The sequence below is a fragment of the Chiloscyllium punctatum genome, chromosome 2 (assembly GCF_047496795.1).
Source record: "Chiloscyllium punctatum isolate Juve2018m chromosome 2, sChiPun1.3, whole genome shotgun sequence".
Taxonomy (NCBI): Eukaryota; Metazoa; Chordata; class Chondrichthyes; order Orectolobiformes; family Hemiscylliidae; genus Chiloscyllium; species Chiloscyllium punctatum.
In genome coordinates, this window is record NC_092740.1 from 4,809,474 (window position 1) to 4,827,070 (window position 17,597).

At 43.7% G+C, this 17,597-nt stretch overlaps 1 protein-coding gene across 3 annotated transcripts in view; it reads right to left on the minus strand.

Moving 5' to 3' along the window:
* Window positions 1-17,597, minus strand: part of LOC140493998 (growth hormone receptor-like) — a 198,477-nt gene that overhangs the window by 118,233 nt on the left and 62,647 nt on the right. For 2 of the 3 annotated variants that reach the window (XM_072592940.1, XM_072592947.1), the window contains exon 2: window positions 15,521-15,627. The exons of the other annotated variant lie outside the window; for it this stretch is intronic. The gene's annotated coding sequence lies outside the window, so the exon portion shown is untranslated. The remainder of the gene's footprint in view (window positions 1-15,520; window positions 15,628-17,597) is intronic. 3 annotated transcript variants of the gene reach the window in all.

Consider the following 17,597-nt stretch of genomic DNA (forward strand, 5'->3'; position numbering starts at 1 on the left):
TCGGAGTGCTGCTGCATCATCAGGTGGTTGTGAAGTATAAGATCATAAGACACAGAATTTATAGCAAAGGCTTACAGTGTGATGCAACTCAAATAATATATGGAAAAAGACCTGGATTATTTGTTAAGTCTCTCATCTTTTAGGATGACCATGTTGGTTTCAGTTCTTTCATATGTAAATCCCAGAACTTTTTTTAAAATTATATTCTCAAGTGAGCTTTAACAATAGGTGCCATGTCAGCTCAGATAATGCATTGAAGGTTAAAGTCTGTCTGTGCCTCAATGTTCAGACTGATTCGCTTTCTAAAAAAAGGAATTTACAGGATCTTACCTGGATTCATGCAGTTTTTGAGCAAAATAAAATGTAATTCTGTGAGTACAAATTCATCCCACAAACGTATATGCATGTTGAGTGTGCATGTGTGTGTGTTGTGTGAATGTCTGTGAGAGTGTGTGTATGTGTGAGAGTATAAAGGGGTATAGTTCTGTGAGATAATGTGTATGAGGCTGTGAGCATGGAGGGTGTGTATGTGTGAGTGTATGAGAGAGAGAGATTGTGTATGAGAAAGAGTGTGTGTGTGTGTGTATGGGTCTGTAGGAGTTTGTGTAAACACGCTTGTATGCATTGTGTAGTGCATTGGGTCACCTGTAGTGTAACATGAACCCAAGGTCCCGGTTGAGACCATCCTCATGGGTACCAAACTTGGCTATCACCCTCGGCTCAGTCACTTTGCGTTGTTGCCTGTACCGAAGTCTGCCTTGGAGAATGGTCACCCGAAGGTCTGAGGACGAATGTCCTGGACCGCTGAAGTGTTCCCTGATTGGGAGAGAACACTCCTGTCTGTTGATTGTTGTGCAGTGTCCATTCATCCATTGCCGTAGCCTCTGCTCTGTCCCGCCAATGTACCATGCCTCAAGGCATCCTTGCCTGCAGTGTATGAGATAGAAAGCGTTGGCCAAATCACATGAGTACCTGCCACATACATGGTGGATGGTGTCCCCACGTATAATGGTGGTATCCATGTCAACAATCCGACACATCTTGCAGTCTTTGCCCTGATAGGGCTGTATGGTGTTGTCCTGAAGGCTGGGCAGTTTGCTGCAAATGATGATCTGTTTGAGGTTTGGTGCTTTTTAAAGGTGAGATGTGGAGGTGTGGAGAAGGTCTTGGCGAGGTGCTCATCCTCATCGATAATGTGCTGCAGGCTGCAAAGAACATGATGTAGTTTTTCAGCTCCCAGGAAGTACTGGATAACAAAGAGTACCCTGTCAGTTGCAGCTTGTATCTGCCTCCTGAGGAGGTCATTAGGGTTTCTCGCTGTGGCACATCGAAACTGGTGGTCGATGAGTTGAGCATCATACCCTGTTCTTATGAGGGCATCATTGAGCACAAGCATCTCCATCAAGGATGGGCACATCAGCAACTCACTCTACCGCAAACCCACGGATAACCTCATAATGGTACACTTCTCCAGCTTCCATCCGAAACATATTAAATCAGCCATCTCCTCTGGACAAGCCCTACATATCCAAAGGGCCTGTTCAGATAAGGAGAAAAGTGACATTCACCTGAAAGTACTCAAGGATGCCCTCATAAGAACGGGGCACAATGCTCAACTCATCGGCCGCCAGTTCTGATGTGCCACAGCGGAAAACTCTAATGACCTCCTCAGGAGACAGACACGAGTAGCAACGGATAGAGTAACCTTTGTTGTCCAGTACTTCCCAGGAGCTGAAAAACTGCACCATATTCTTTGTAAACCACAACACATTATCAATGAGGATAAGCACCTTGCCAAGACCTTCCCCACGCCTCCACTTCTCGCTTTTAAACAACCACCAGACTTCAAACAGATCATTGTTTGCAGCAAACTGCCCGACTTCCAGGACAATACCATACAACCCTATCAAGGCACCCGCTGCAAGACATGTCGGAGTGTCGACACGGGTACCACCATTACACAGGGGAACACCATCCACCATGTACGTGGCAGGTACTCACGTGATTCAGCCAGTGTTGTCTATTTCATTCACCACAGGCAAGGATGCCCTGAGGCATGGTACATTGGCGAAACCAAGCAGAGGCTACGGCAACGGATGAATGAACAGAGCACAATACTCACCAGCCAGTGTCCCCTCCCAGTCGGGGAACACTTTAGCAGTCCGGGACATTCAGCCTTGAAACTTTGGGTGACCATCCTCCAAGGTGGACTTCAGAACAGGCAACAACACAGAGTGACCAAGCACTCTTACAAACTCTCACGGACATCCCCCCCCCCCCACCCCCCCCCCCCCCCCCACCCCCAACATACACACATATAAGTTTGTGGGGTGAATTTGTACTTGCAGAATTACATTTTATTTTGCTTAAAAACTGCATGAACCCACATAAGATTCTGTAAATCCCTTTTTTAGAAATAAATCAGTCTGAACATTGGGGCACAGGCAGACAGACTTTAATCTCACAGATTCAATTAATTCATTATCTGAGCTGACATGGCACCTATTGTTAAAGTTCACTTCAGAATGTAATTTTTTAAAAGGTTCTGGAATTTGCGTATGAAAGAACTGAAATCAACATGGTCATTCTAAAAGATGAGACTTAACAAACAATCCAGGTCTTTTTCAATATATCATTTGAGTTGCATCACACTATAAACTTTTTCTATAAATTCTGTGTCTTACAATCTTATGTACATCCATCTGATGGAGGAGCTGCACTCCAAAAGCTAGTGCTTCCAAATAAACCTATAACCTGGTGTTATGTGATTATTAGCTTCGTTTGAAATAGGTGGACATCTGGGATGCTTGGGAATGGAATGTCTCTTGTCCAAGCAGCCCAGAGGACTCAACATTGAGTTCTCCAACTTCAAATAACCTCTCTTCCCTTACCCTGACTCACTTCCCAGCCCCTCTCAGTCCCTTCCACTTCTCTCAGCCACCAACCAGATTCATTTCTCCTATTCAGCAACCCTCTACCTGTCTTCGCCTATCCCCACTTCACCATCCTGGCCCCGCCACTTCCTTTATCTGTAGCTCCCCTTAGAGCCATTCCAAGTCCTCAAGAAGTTTTACACCCGAAATGTTGACTTCTCCACTTCCTGATGCTGCCTGGCTTGCTGTGTTCTTCTAATCTCAGACAGGCAGTGGGTGTATCACGAGATTTCTAATCCAGAGATCCAGGCTCTGGGGAACTTGAGTTCAAATCTCACAGTGACAACAACTGGAATTTCAATTCAAATTATCAATCAATATGAAGCTAGTCTCAGAAATGAAACTATGATTGATTATAAAATCCCAATTGGTGCCCTCATGTCCTTTAGTGAGGGAAATCTGTTGTCCTGGTCTGGCTTACGTGTGACCCCAGAGCCTTTGAACTGGCTTAGGAAGCCACTTCTCCTGAAATTAATTAGGTATAGGTAAGAAATGCTGGACTTGTTAGTGACACCCAAATACCACAAAGGACGGGAGGAAGAAATGCCTTCAAAAAGCCTCAAGTCTCCAATCAGGACACAACCAGATTAACACTGTTGCACTGGAGTTTAAACTTAGACTGAGGTGTTATTCTTTCAGACAAGAGGGAATGGGTCTGGGTGGGTTACGCTTCGGCGGGTCGGTGTGGACTTGTTGGGCTGAAGGGCCTGTTTCCACACTGTAAGTAATCTAAAGAGGCTTAACTCAGGCCCACATGCACTTATTAAAGACCAATAATATTATTCAGAGAATAGAGATTTCCAGATCCCCTTTCCTATACAAACTAATTCCATTCACTGTATGTGGGAGCAATTGGTTGCTATTCTTATTTGTCCTTGAACTAAATGGCTTACTCAGCCATTTCAAAGGGTCTGGAGTCACAGGTGGGCCAGTCCAGGTAGACAGCAGACTTCCTTCTCTGAAGGGCATTCATCATAGAATTCCTACAGTGTGGCTCATTAAGTTCACATCCTAACCCTGCATTTCCCATGGTTAATCCAACTTGCCTGTACATCTTTCAAACATCGGAAGAAACCGGATCACCCGGAGGAAACCCATGCAGGCACAGGGAGAATGTGCAAACTTCACACAGACAGTTGCCCACGGGGGGAGTTGAAAATGGGTCCCTGGCTCTGTGACAACAGTGCTAACTACTGTCAATAAAATGGGGAGCTGGAAAGGCACAGCAGACGAGGCAGCATCGGGGAGCAGGAAAGTCAATGTTTCGGGTCAGGAGTCTTCATCAGGACTGGGAGGGGGAAGGTAGCTGAGAAAATAATAAGGAGGGAGTGATGGTAGGTGTGATGGTGATAAGTAGATACCGTTAGGGAGTTGCATCTCTTCCAACCTGCTGTACTGCATCCATTGCTTCCAACATGGTCTCCTGTTGCATCAGAGAGACAAAGCGCAGACTCAGGGACTGGTTCACAGAGCATCTGCACTCTCTACACTCCAACCAACACCACCTGCTGTTTGCCAGTCATTTCAATTCCCTTGGCAACATGTCCATCCCAGGCCTCTTCCACTGTCCAAATAAGACCACATGCAAACTGGAAGAACAATGCCTCATATTCCATCTCAGGAGCTTACAGTTCAATGGCTTTAACATGGAGTTCACCAGCTTCAAAATCCCTCCACCTTCAACCTCATCCCATGTCCAGCTTTTGCTCTCCTCCCTAACTCCTTGACTGGGCCTAACCTTCCCTCTTCCTTCTCATCTATCCGCTCCAAAGTTCCCACTGACCAATCACAATAACTCCATACCTACCTCCACCTATCATCATCCCACCCCCTTCCCTCTATTTATTTTTCAGCTTCCCTCCCCCTCCCCAGTCCTGATAAAGGGTCCCAACCCAACACGTCTTTCGTGCTCTCCCGATGCTGCCTTCCCTGCTGTGCCTTTCCAGCTCCAAATTTTATCAACTCTGACTTCAGCATCTGCAGTCCTTAATGTCTCCAAGTGTGTTAGCGTGCAGTAGTAGCCTGTGTTTAGTTGCACTAATTCTAATGTTCCACCTCAGGAGGGACCTCTGCTCCATTACAGTGACATACCTTTGCGTTTTAGTTGCTCATATGAATCATCTTTTTTTACTTTCAACATTATGGTACAGCTTATCAACCAAATTAAACAATCATCTTCACCAGAAGGAAACAAACCAATTCCTGTTGTTAAAATTTCGCAGTGGTTCCTTGCTACACATCTCTTGTGAAGGTCAATTAATGTTGGGCCTCAATGCTATTAATTTTTTTTGTCATGCAGAGAGCAGAGTCAAAAAGAGGTCTATAACATAGAAAAAGGCTCTTCTGCCCATCATGTCTGGATGGGTCAAAAACAACTAACTTAATTATTCTAATCCCATTTTCCAGTACTTAGCCCATGGTGTTGTATGTCTTGGCATAACAAGTGCTCATCTAAATACTTCTTCAATGTGATGAGGGTTTCTGCTTCAACACCCTTCCAGGTTGTGGGTTCCAGATTCCCACCATCCTCTGAGAGAAAGAAAAATCCTCACTTCTCTCAACTTCCTACCCCATACCTTAAATTCATCTCCCCAGTCATTGATCCCTCCACCATGGGGGAAACATTTATTCCTATCTACTCTATCAATACCCCTCACAATTTTATACAACTCAAATCACATCCCCTCTCAATTTCCTCTTTTCCCAAGGAAAACAATCCCAGCCTGTTCAATCTCTCTTCATAACTAAATGGTCATTGTCTTCAGTGCAACTGGAATCTCTACACTGGCTTGGAATGCTAACTGTCATGTTTCTTTCCAGTCGGCAGCAACGCTCTGGTCATCATACCAGCCAAGACCAATTCTCTCGGGAGAAGGTGGGGGAGGTTTCAGACTTTTGCAAACTGGCAGCTGGTTTTGAGAGAATTTTTGCTGCAATTGATTGACCTTCACTGAAGTAAAATATTGAGCAGTCCACACAAAGTACTCTCAAGAATTGGCCTTTCAAGAACCAAGAAATGTTGGAATCCTGCCAAACATTTGTTGTTGGCATTATAAAAAGATTTTTTGAGAGTAAAGTGTTTACTATGTCAATGAGTGTCCAAATGGCTCATGATTGCAAATACTCCACCAGCCTTTGGGAAGAGTTTTCTTTTCATTGTTTCTTCAAATCTCAATCATTGTCAAAACAAAATAGTTTGGATGCATTTGAGAATGTTTCATTACTCAAAAAAAGAAAGGAAGCAGGGAGACACTGAAATGACATTGTTGAAATCACTACACTCTTAATGAAGCCGAACATTACGATTAGATAAAAGAATAGATAATCTGTGGCAGATTTGTGACGACATTTTGAATGATGTAGGGAAATGATTCTCAGATGGCTGGTTACATTTAGGCGAATTTCAAAACAGTGGACATGTTGTTTGAGATCCCTCTAGCAGTCACATGAATACAAAGGAGCTGTCATAGAGTTATAGAGTATACCTCTATGACAGCTCCATTGTATTCATGTAACTGCGAGAGAGTTGTGTGTATTCTTGAAACGGCCAGGAGCCTGTAGCTGAGCGGGCTGTCAATCACAGCTACACACTCATTATACTTCTTCCTTAGAATTGATTTTGCCTTTTTCCTTTCACTGTCTCTTGCTCCTTCCTACCTTTCCTCACTCCATTTCCCTTTCCTGATTAGTGCTCGCTCTCACCTTCTCTCTTCCCTGTATTCTCTCTCTTTCTCAGCGACAACTTCTATTGAAATACTGGAATATGATTAAACATTCAATGAGACTTTTAACAACCATTATAAAACACAATTTGACACCGAGTCACAACGAGATATTACGTCTGTTGGCCTGGTTTTAAGGAGTTCCTTCATGTGGGAAGGTGAAGGGGTCAAAAAGAAATGGAATTTCAGAGCTGGGGACACAGGCATCTAAATACCAGACCGTTAATAGAAGACAGATGCTCAAGACGACAGAAATCTCAGAGGATTTTAGAGCTGGAGGAGATTCCAGAGAGAGGGAGTGTAAAGGCCATGGAGTGATTTGAAAACAGGGATTAGGTATTGCTTAACTGGGAGCCCCTGCAGGGCAGCGAAGGGATGGTAGCTGAATGGATGAGTTATAGCCTAGGTGTTCAGTTTCCATCTCTCTTTCTCTCCATCCTTTAAGACCATAAGACATAGAGGCAGAAATTAGGCCATTCAGCCCATCAAGTTTGTTCTGCCATTCAATCGTGACTAATATCTTTGACATTTTCTCTCATGTTCCTTCCATTATGTTCTTTTTTCTTCATTGTCACTTTGGCCATTCTAAACTTCTCTTAATTTTTAAGTTTCTCAAAATTAGCAAAATCCATTTTCACAACCTCGGCTTGCATCCTCAGCTTGCTGAGATTGGTGCAAATGAATATTGCTTATCCATTGGTGGCAGTAACCAGATTATCCCGTTGCTGGCTGATTTCAAGTGTTGCTGAACCTAAAGTTAATGACTCCAGGTTTCTCTGAGTTCTGCTCTTATCTTGATCCCTAGACATTCCCATTGGCTTTCTCTACACTGGTCCTAGCACAAAATGCCTTGACAACTAAAACTGGGCTGATGCAGACCATTGTTCAATTCTCATATGGCTTCCTGCATCTGTGTTCTGTTGTAGCAAACTGGTCCTGCTTCTAGAATCTGCTGGTGCAGTCACTGCTCTTGTAGCAGGCTGAATCTCCCTTTAAAATCACAATTACCTCTTTCAAATGCAGAGAGGCCACATTCACCATTTTTCTTCCACAGAACACTGACATTAATGCTAAATTTTATCAGCTTTTATTCAACACATTTTCAGCTTTTATTGAGCTCACCTTGTGTTGACAAGGCTGCCTCAATAGTCCATGAAGCTCTGAAAACCTGCCAGTTTCGGAATCAAGAAATTGCACAGTATAATCAAATGGAAACAGTATAATTGAATTCCCAAGCTATCCAAGCATTCCAACATTTTCCAAACAAGTGCCTTCTGTTCCCTTCCCTTCAACCAATTAGCTGTCCATTTATGTGTTTATTATGAACTACAACAGATTTAAAGTGGCACAATCCTGCCAAAATCTTTTCCCTAGGAGCAGCGAAGACTGAGATGGGATTTGATAGAGGGACACATATAGGTGGATAGGAAGGCATTTTCCCATTAGTAGCGCGATCAGCTTCAGGAGGTAGAAGGAAAGTTGAAGATTTATTTTCAGTCAGACGGTGGTGCGAGTGTGGAACTCTGCCTGAAAGAGTAGTGAAGTTGCAAAGTCACATAACAATAATGACTTGAATTACTTTTTGGAGAAAGTGAGGACTGCAGATGCTGGAGACCAAAGTTGAAAAATCTGGTGCTGGAAAAGCACAGCAGGCCAGGCAGCATCCGGGCAGGAGAATTGACATTTCAGGCGTAAGCCCTTCTTCAGGAATGAAGTTGGTGTGCCAGGCGGGCTGAGATAAAAGGTAGGGGTGAAGGAATTTGGGGGAGGGGCACTGGGAATACGATAGGTGGAAGGAGGTGAGGGTGAGGGTGATAGGCCGGAGAGGGGGTGGAGCGGAGAGGTCGGGAAGATGATTGCAGGTCAAGAGGGCAGTGCTGAATCTGGGGGTTGGGACTGAGATATGGTGGGGGGAGGGGAAATCAGGAAGCTGGAGAAATCTCCATTCATCCCGTGTGGTTGGAGGGTTCCTAGGTAGAAGATGAGGCGCTCTTCCTCTAGGCGTTGTGTGGTCAGGGTCTGGCGATGGAGGAGGCCAAGGACCTGCATATCTTTGGCAGAGTGGGAGGGGGAGTTAAAGTGTTCAGCCACAGGGTGGTTGGTTTGGTTGATGCGGGTGTCCCAGAGGTGTTCCCTGAAACGTTCCGCAAGTAGGCAGCCTGTCTCCTCAATGTAGAGGAGACCACATCGGATGCAACGGATACAGTAAATGATGTGTGTGTGGAGGTGCAGGTGAATTTGCGACGGATATGGAAGGATCCATTGGGGCCTTGGAGGGAGGTGTGGCGCAAGTTTTGCACTTCTTACTTTTTGCCCAACAACAATTACCAATAACCTGAATTTACCTGGTACCCAACAGCAGGAAGAGATGAAAATCCATATTTCCTTTCTGTAGGACTCCAAAGGGTTGCATGGCCTGGTCATGAGTACTCTTATTGTGTGCCAGTTAAATTCAAGTCCTTGGTAATTATTGAGTGCCAAGTAAATTCAGATGAAGGGTATTGTTGTTTGGTGTCAGATAAATTCAGGTCATGAGCATTGTCGGCACATCAGTGGTCTCTCAGTAAAGCAGCCGCCAGTCAAATAGAGGTGGAAAAGCAGAATGAAATCTTGTACTTCACTCTTTAACGGAAAAGAATGCTTCAACAAATGGTGACCCACATCTTAACACCCCAACTCATAAAAGGCAGATTGCATTTTGGATAGGGATGCTGGGTCCTTTGAAATTCAAGCAGGACTAGTTTCTAGTCAAGAATGTGGTACTGGAAAAGCACAGCAGATCAGAGGATTGACATGTCAAGAATGCTCATTACCTGAAATAATCTGAAATAATATGAAGACAACTCCTAAACAGTGAAACTACAGCCCAGAGGACTCAACATTGAGTTCTCCAATTCCAACTAATCTCCTTTCCCATCCCTTTTCAGCCCTTCCTCCCATCAACCAACCAGATCATACCCTCTACCTGTGTTCATATATCACTACTTCACCACCCTCCCTCTTTATCTGCAGATCCCCTTATCCCCCACCCCCAGTCCTGAAGAACGGTTACATCCGAAACATTGACTTCTCCAACTCCTGATGCTGCCTGGCTTGCTGTGTTCTTCTCGTCTCCTGCTTGTCTACTTGTGAAACTAATAGGAGAGTGTGGACATTTATATTTGCAAATCCGGCACAGGGTTAGATAGGGTAAAGCTTCTCTTACAGTGACCCCCATCAACCACTTCCAGGACAGGAACAGCACAGGGTTAGATTGATTTGATTTATTACTGTCACTTGTACCGAGGTACAGTGAACAGTGTTGTCTTACGTGCTTAATAGGCAGATTGTACTGTACAATTGCATCAAGGTAACAAAACAGAGTGCAGGATACAATTTTATGGCTGCTGAGAAGGTGCAGAAAGATAGACCAACATTAACATTAATGAGGTTGATTCAGAAGTTTGATACCAGCATTGAAGCTGTTCTTGAATCTGTTCATACAGATAGTTCTTCTATAAAGCGATGGTTATGTTCTTGTGCAACCCGGTGCTATAGAAGAGTCACACTTTAGAAACAGCACTTAAAATGTTGGCGATGTAACAGATTTACAATCAATACGTTTTAAAAGTTTCGCTTTAGAAAGTGTTCTCATTCGTTAGTCGTGTTATAGTGAATTCACATTAACAAAATGTGCACAATAGCAGAACGACCTGTGCGTGCATATAAACTTTCATATCTTCTGCCTGACGAAACAGGGTGAAAGAGAGTATAACCAGGATGATAGGGGTCTTTGATTATGTTGGTTGCTCTCCTGATGGAGCGGTAAGTATAGATGAATAGAGGTTGGTTTGCGCGATGGACTGGGCTGTGTTCACAACTCTTTGTAGTTTCTTTCTGTCTTGGGCACAGCAGTTGCCAAACCAAGCTGTGAAGCATTGAGATAGGATGCTTTCTATGTGCATCTATAAAAATCTATAAGAGTCTTTAGGGACATGCCAAATTTCCTTAGCCTCCTGAGGAAGTAGACGTTGTTATGCTCTCTTGACTGTAGTGTCAGTGTGGGTGCCCAGCTCAGATTGTTGGTGATCATCATTCCCAGGAACTTGGCATTCTTGATCATCTCCACCTCAGCACCATTGATGCAGATAGGGGTATGGCCTCCAGTTCACTTACAGAAATTAATGACCAGCTTCTTTGTTTTGCTGACATTGATAGAGAGATTGTTGTCTTTACAGCATTTCATTAAGCACTCAATCTCTTTCCTGTGCTGCGTTTCATCTTTGTTTGAGATCCAACCTACAATGGTGGTGTTGTGAGCAATGTAAATGGAGTTGGGGTGGAATTTGGCCACACAGACATGCACATTTAAGGAGTATACTAGGGGGCTGAATATGCAGCCTTGTGGGGCACTGATGTTGAGGATTATTGTGGAGGAGGTATTGTCGCCTATCCTTATGAACTGGATTCTTAACTTCCTGACCAACCGCAGTCATGATGGGAGAGCAGCGACCTTGGTCCTGGAGTTTGGAAATTAGTTTATTTGGAATTATGGTGTTGAAGGCAGAGTTGTAGTCAATGAGTAGGAACCTGACCTAGCTATCCATGTTGTCCAGATGTTCCAGCGATGAGTGTGGGACCAGGGAGATACAGAGTAAAGCTCTCTCTATACAATCCCCATCATACACTCCCAGGATAGGTACAGCACAGCATTTGATACAGAGTAAAGCTCATCTATACAGTCCCCCATCAAACACTGCTAGTTGCACTGCCCAACAATATTTTTAAGTCCTCATTTTGGAAGACTGTCCTTTATGGAAATAACAATTACTTAATCCCCCGCTACTTTGGCCAAAACACATCAGTTCTGAAAACTTTCACTTGTAAGTACACTTTCTAAATTGTGAGTCTGCAGGAGTAACAAATTCATCATCAGGGAAATCCAGTGAGATTCACAAATCCAGCTGCTTTTTTATTCACCAGCCAATTAAAAATGGTGGAAGGATTCCAAGGCAGGAGGTTTGGACTCAGAGTCGACTGGAATGGAGCCAATAGCCATATCATCAATCATTGTGAAAACTGGCTCCTTTAGGGAAAATCTGCCATCTTCACCTGGTCTGGTTTACATGTGACTCCAGTCCCACAGCAACATCGCTGACTCCGAGCTTCCCTCTGAAATGACCTAGTGACTCTCTCAGTTCTCTCTAATGGAGGTTAGAGGTTGGCAACAAATGCAGAACCTGCCAACAATCCCCACATCACGTTGAAGATTTTTAAAAATACAGACATTGTGAATGGTATGTCTGCAGTTTTAGAATTTGAAACATTGCAGTATGATGTGCACAATTTTCAACCTAGTAAATGGTGTATACATGGAATCGAAAACAAGGGCAGTCCCAAAAAGCTAGTGCTTCCAATTAAATCTGTTGGACTATAACCTGGTGTTGTGAGATTTTTAATTTTGTAAGTCCCAACAATGAAATGGTGGCACCGAGAGCTCAGAAATGACAAAGGTCAGAGCCAGTGAGTGGCCAGATGATTGAACACTTGCTCTTCAACCACAGAATATTTGCTGGGGGCTGTGGAAAGGAGCAAACTACACACAACATCATATACACAGGATATATAACAAGGCAAAGTACAACCACAGGAACACACATTACTAAAAACCACAAAATCCACAATGATTCAGTCACCACATCCATTTTCGTTAGCTCAACATTCCCAGGTTTAGCATTCACAGAATTGTTACAGCGCAGAAAGAGGCCATTCAGCCCGTCCTGTCTACACCAGCTCATTAGTGAATATTATGACTTTTTGATTTAAATTTATGATTGTCACATGTACTGAGATAGCATAAAAGGTATTGTTTTGTGTGCTATCCAGGCAAATCATTCCTTATATATCAGGGTAATAGAACAGAATTTAAAAGCAGTGTTATAGGTACACAGAAGGATCAACTTTAAGATATGTGGTGTCCATTCAAAAGTCTGAAAACAGTGGGGAATAAACTGTTCTTGAATCTGCTGGTATGTGTTTTCGAACTTTTGTGTCTTCTGCTCAATGGGAGAGGGTGGAAGAGAGTATAACTGGGGTGGGAGGGGTCTTTGGTTATGTTGGTAGCTTTCCTGAGGCAGTGGGAAATGTAGACAGAGACAGTGGATGGAAGGCTAGTTTTCATGACGGACTGGACTGTGTTCACAACTCTTTGTAATTTATTGTGCTCTTAGACGTAAGTTGGCATATCAAGCTGTTTAATGCCATTAGCCTACTTTTTCCCCTAACTCTGCAGTTGTATTTAACAGATAACACACAGATGAATCACACAAGGGTCAGCCAGCAGAAAGGACCTGCAGTACTCAAGTAGCCTCCTTTTTCTCAATATTGAAGTTGTTTTTACTGCTATTCTCCGTATGCAAGGTGACACATGAACATGTACAATTCAAATTGTTATGCAACACCACATCCAGCACAGAGAATGCACAGAAGTGAGTTGCATTGAAAAACTCAGCAGTTCAGACATGTCTCTGGTTAATTGTGAAGAATGTATTTGTTGTTTTAAAATTTGATAACACTATACTCCCATTATAAGACAGACAATTTTGGTTCCAGTGTTAAAACTTGCATTAATAGCGTTTAACATTCAGAACACTTAACTGCATTCGTATGACAGACCTTGCATTGTCCTGTTAGTTGCTTTGTACAGTGGCAAGAGAAGCAAAAGTGAGAAAAGAACAATCACTGGGAAGCATGTGAAGGGTTCCTAGGAGAAGGAAGGAAAATGGGAGAACCATTGTAAACATGATGAATTGTCACCATGCCCAGTCACAATTCTGAGTCTCTGACTGTATAAACTACAATATCTGGATCAGCACCTCTGCTCCAGATCATCTGATTGGCTATAAATTGAGAGAGGGGAATGTGCAATGAGATGTGGATGTCCTTGTACACTAGTCACTGAAAGTAAATATCCAGATGCAGCAGGTGGTAAATAAGGCAAATGGCACATTAGCCTTCATAGAATCCCTAGTGTGGAAGCAGGCCATTCAGCCCATCAAGTCCACACAGATCCTCAGAAGAGCATCCCACCCAGACTGAACCCCAGCCCAGATAGAGAAAACTGAAAGGATGTTCCTGATGGTGGGGGAGTCTAAGGATGTGGTGAGGAGTCTAAGGACTGAAACGAGGAGAAATTTCTTCACCCAGAGTATAGTAAGCCTGTGGATTTCACCACCACAAAGCAGTTGAGGCCAATATATTGTGCGATTTCAAGAAGGAGTTGTCAATAACACTTGGGGCTAAAGGGATCAAAGGATATGGGCAAAAGAAGGAGCAGCCTATTGAGTTGGACGATCACACATGATCATCAAGAATGGAGAAAAAAGGTTCGAAGGTTAGAATAGCCAACTCCTGCTTCTATTTTCTACATTTCTATACTGCTGAAGCCCTCATCCAAGATGTTGAAACCCATGATTCAAATGCTCCCTTCAATCCTCTGTAAGTTGCTGCTTATTCTAAATCATACTGTCAATATTGCTGGTATAAATTGGCTTCTGGTCCAGAAACGTTTTAACATTCTCAACCTTGACTTGTTCATGGAACATGAGTGTTACCCTTGAGAGAGCTGCCTTCTTGAACTACTGCAGTCCACGTGCTGAAGGTTGACCCATAATGCCTTTGGGGAGGGAATTCCAGGATTTGGACCCAGCTGAAGGAACAGTGATATATTTCCAAGTCAGGATGGTGATTGACTTGGAGTGAAACTTGCTAGTGGTGGTGTTCTCATGTATCTGCTGCCCTGATCTTCAGATGGAAGTGATTGTGGGTTTGGAAGGTACTGTCGAAAGATCTTTGGCAAATTTCTACAGTGCATCTTGCAGATGGTACACACTGCTGCTTCTGAGTGCTTGTGGTGGAGGGAGTGGATTTTTGTGGGTGAGGTGCCCATCAAGTGTGCTGCTTTGTCCTAGATGCTGTCTAGCTTCTTGAACGTTGTTGGAACAGCATCCATCCAGACAAGTGAATCGTATTTCATCAAACTCCTAACGTTTACCTTGTAAACTTTGGGAATCAGGAGGTGATTTACTTGCTTCAGGATTCCTATCCTCTGCTCTGCTGTTGTAAGTACAGCATTTATATAGTTGGTCCAGTTCTCTTTTATTGGGATTTTACTGCCATTTGTGTAGCACGGATTTGCCACTTGTCAGCCTGGATTTTGTCTAGATCTTGTTGCATTTGAACATGGACTGCTTCAGTATCTGAGGAATCATGAATAGTGCTGAACGTACATAATCATCAGTGAACATTCTCACTTTTGAACTTATGATGGAGGGAAAGTAATAGATGAAGCAGCTGAAGATGACTGGGCTGAGGACACTACCCTGAGGAAGTCCAGCAGAAATGTCCAGGAGCTAAGATGACTGAACTCCAACAAACAATTAAAGGACTGTATTTTCTTTTGTCTTTAAAAACTGAGGACTGCAATGACAAAGAACTGTTTTTGAAATTGGGTTGTACAAAGATGGCTGTCTAACTGCTCTGCAAGAAATTTGATACCTATTGTGAACTTTCTGTCATGACTGTGGCTTCCTGTAATGTACAGAAGATTAAGAACCAAACAAATGAAGCTTATGAGTTCTCACCTAACTGAGCAGGTTAGAACTGGAAACAAATCACAGAGACAGAGATACACAGAAGAAAGGACGCAGAAATGTATGTACAGTACAACCTCAAATATCTGAACATCAATTATCCAAGTTTTGGACTTTCCGAACAAGATCTCAAGGTCTTGTAAAAACAGCATTAGGAAACTCAGCATTCAGTTGCCAATTGCATGCATTGCTGAATAACCGAGACATGTTCAGACAACCGGCACTCATATATTACCACTTGTTTACGATCAGGTCAGTTATCTGAACAAAATACTCCCCGCCTGTCTCGTTCGGATAATCAAGGTTGTATTGTCGTTGTTCTTAGCAGAAGCTACCTGTTCTCTGCAATAAAAAAAAAGACACAGTTTAAACTTGGAGAAAAACAGTTTTCAGGGCGACATGGTGGCTCAATGGTTAGCACTGCTGCCTCACAGCGCCAGGGACCTGGGTTTGATTCCAGCATCAGGCGACTGTCTGTGTGGAGTTTGCACATTCTCCCTGTGTCTGTTGGGTTTCCTCAGATTGCTCCGGTGTCCTCCCACAATCCAAAGATGTGCAGGTTAGGTGAATTGGCCATGCTAAATTGCAGATAGTGTTAGGTGCATTAGTCAGAGGGAAATGGGGCTGGGGGCAGCTATTCTTCGGAGGGTTGGTGTAGACTTGTTGGGCCAAATGGCCTGTTTCCACACTGCAGGGAGTCAAACCTAGAAACCTTTTCTTTCCCGTAGCAGTTGCTGTGAGCTGTAACTCTTGAATTGATAAATCAGAGATATTTCCCAAGTGATTCAGTTGCGCTGCACTTTGTACAAACCAATGGAAACCTCCAGAGAGAGGCAACTGAATATTAGGGCCTAGCTGACCGAAGCAAAGACCACTGGACTATCACTTTTTCTCTGTCTCCGCCAATGATCATTTTCTGTGGGTGTGTGTGATGAAAACTTTATTTTGTAGTACTAAATGCCAATGCTTTCTATTTAGATTAGATTAGATTCTCTACAGTGTGGAAATAGGCCCTTTGGCCCAACAAGTCCACACCGACCCTCCAGAGAGCAACCCACCCCCCTACATTTACCCCTGACTAATGCACCTATCACTACAGGAAATTTAGCATGACCAGTTCACCTAACCTGCACATCATTGGACTGTGGGAGGAAACCGGAGCACCCGGAGGAAACCCACGCAGACATGGGAGAATGTGCAAACTCTACACAGACAGATGCCCAAGGCAGGAATTGAACCTGGGTCCCTGGCGCTGTGAGACAGTAATGCCAACCACTGAGCTACCATGCCGCCCCGATTTGTTTTCTAGGAGTCTAATTCATAGAATCATAGAATCCCTTACAGTGTAGAAACAGACCATTTGGTCCAAGGGGTCCACACCGAACAGCATCCCACCCAGACCCATTCCACTATCCCTGTATTTCCCATGGCTAACCCACCTAGCTGGCAGAGCCATGAATATTATGGCAATTTAAGCATGGCCAATCTGCCTAACCTGCACCTGGTGGAAACCCACGCAAACACGGGGAGAATGTGCAAAATCTACACAGGCAGTTGCCCGAGGCAGGAATTGAACCTGGGTCCCTGGTGCTGTGAGGCAGCAGTGCTAACCACTGAGCCACCGTGCCACCCTGACTTTAAATTCTTGTTTAGTACAGAAACCTGGTTTGTGCTTTCTATCAGTTTTGGTTTGAAAGTCAGGTACGCTAGTAATCTGGTGCTTAATTTAAAGTGCACTTCCCCATTAGATTGTAACACCACAAACATCTTCCTTTATGCCAGGTATAACTCCGACAAGCAGAAACTTTTACCCTAGTTTCCTTTGACTCCAGTTTTACTCGAGCCCCTTAATGCTACACTCAGTCAAATGCTGCCTTGATGTCAAGGGCAGTCAGTCTGGGAACAGCACCTGTGAGTGCAGGAAAAGAAGTGATGCTTCCAGAAAATTGGATGAGAGCAACACAGAACCCCTGCATTCTCTTAGCATTTTTGTATCAATGAGGTAGCATAGACAGCAGATAAATGAATTATTTGCTACCAACAGCATACATGCCAGGAGAGGACCAGCAATGCTCAGGACCTGATTGTCTGACACCAAACATTAATTTCCTTCATCTGAATTTACTTCGCACCCAATAACTACCAAGGACATGAATTTACCTGGCACCCAATGGATTACCAAGGACTTGATTTACATGGTACTCAGCAATTACCATAGAGTCAGACCCTTCAGTCCAACCCGTATATGCAGATGTATGAGGTGCAACATGTATGAGGTGAGGGATGCCATGGACGTCCCTGCTGATTACACT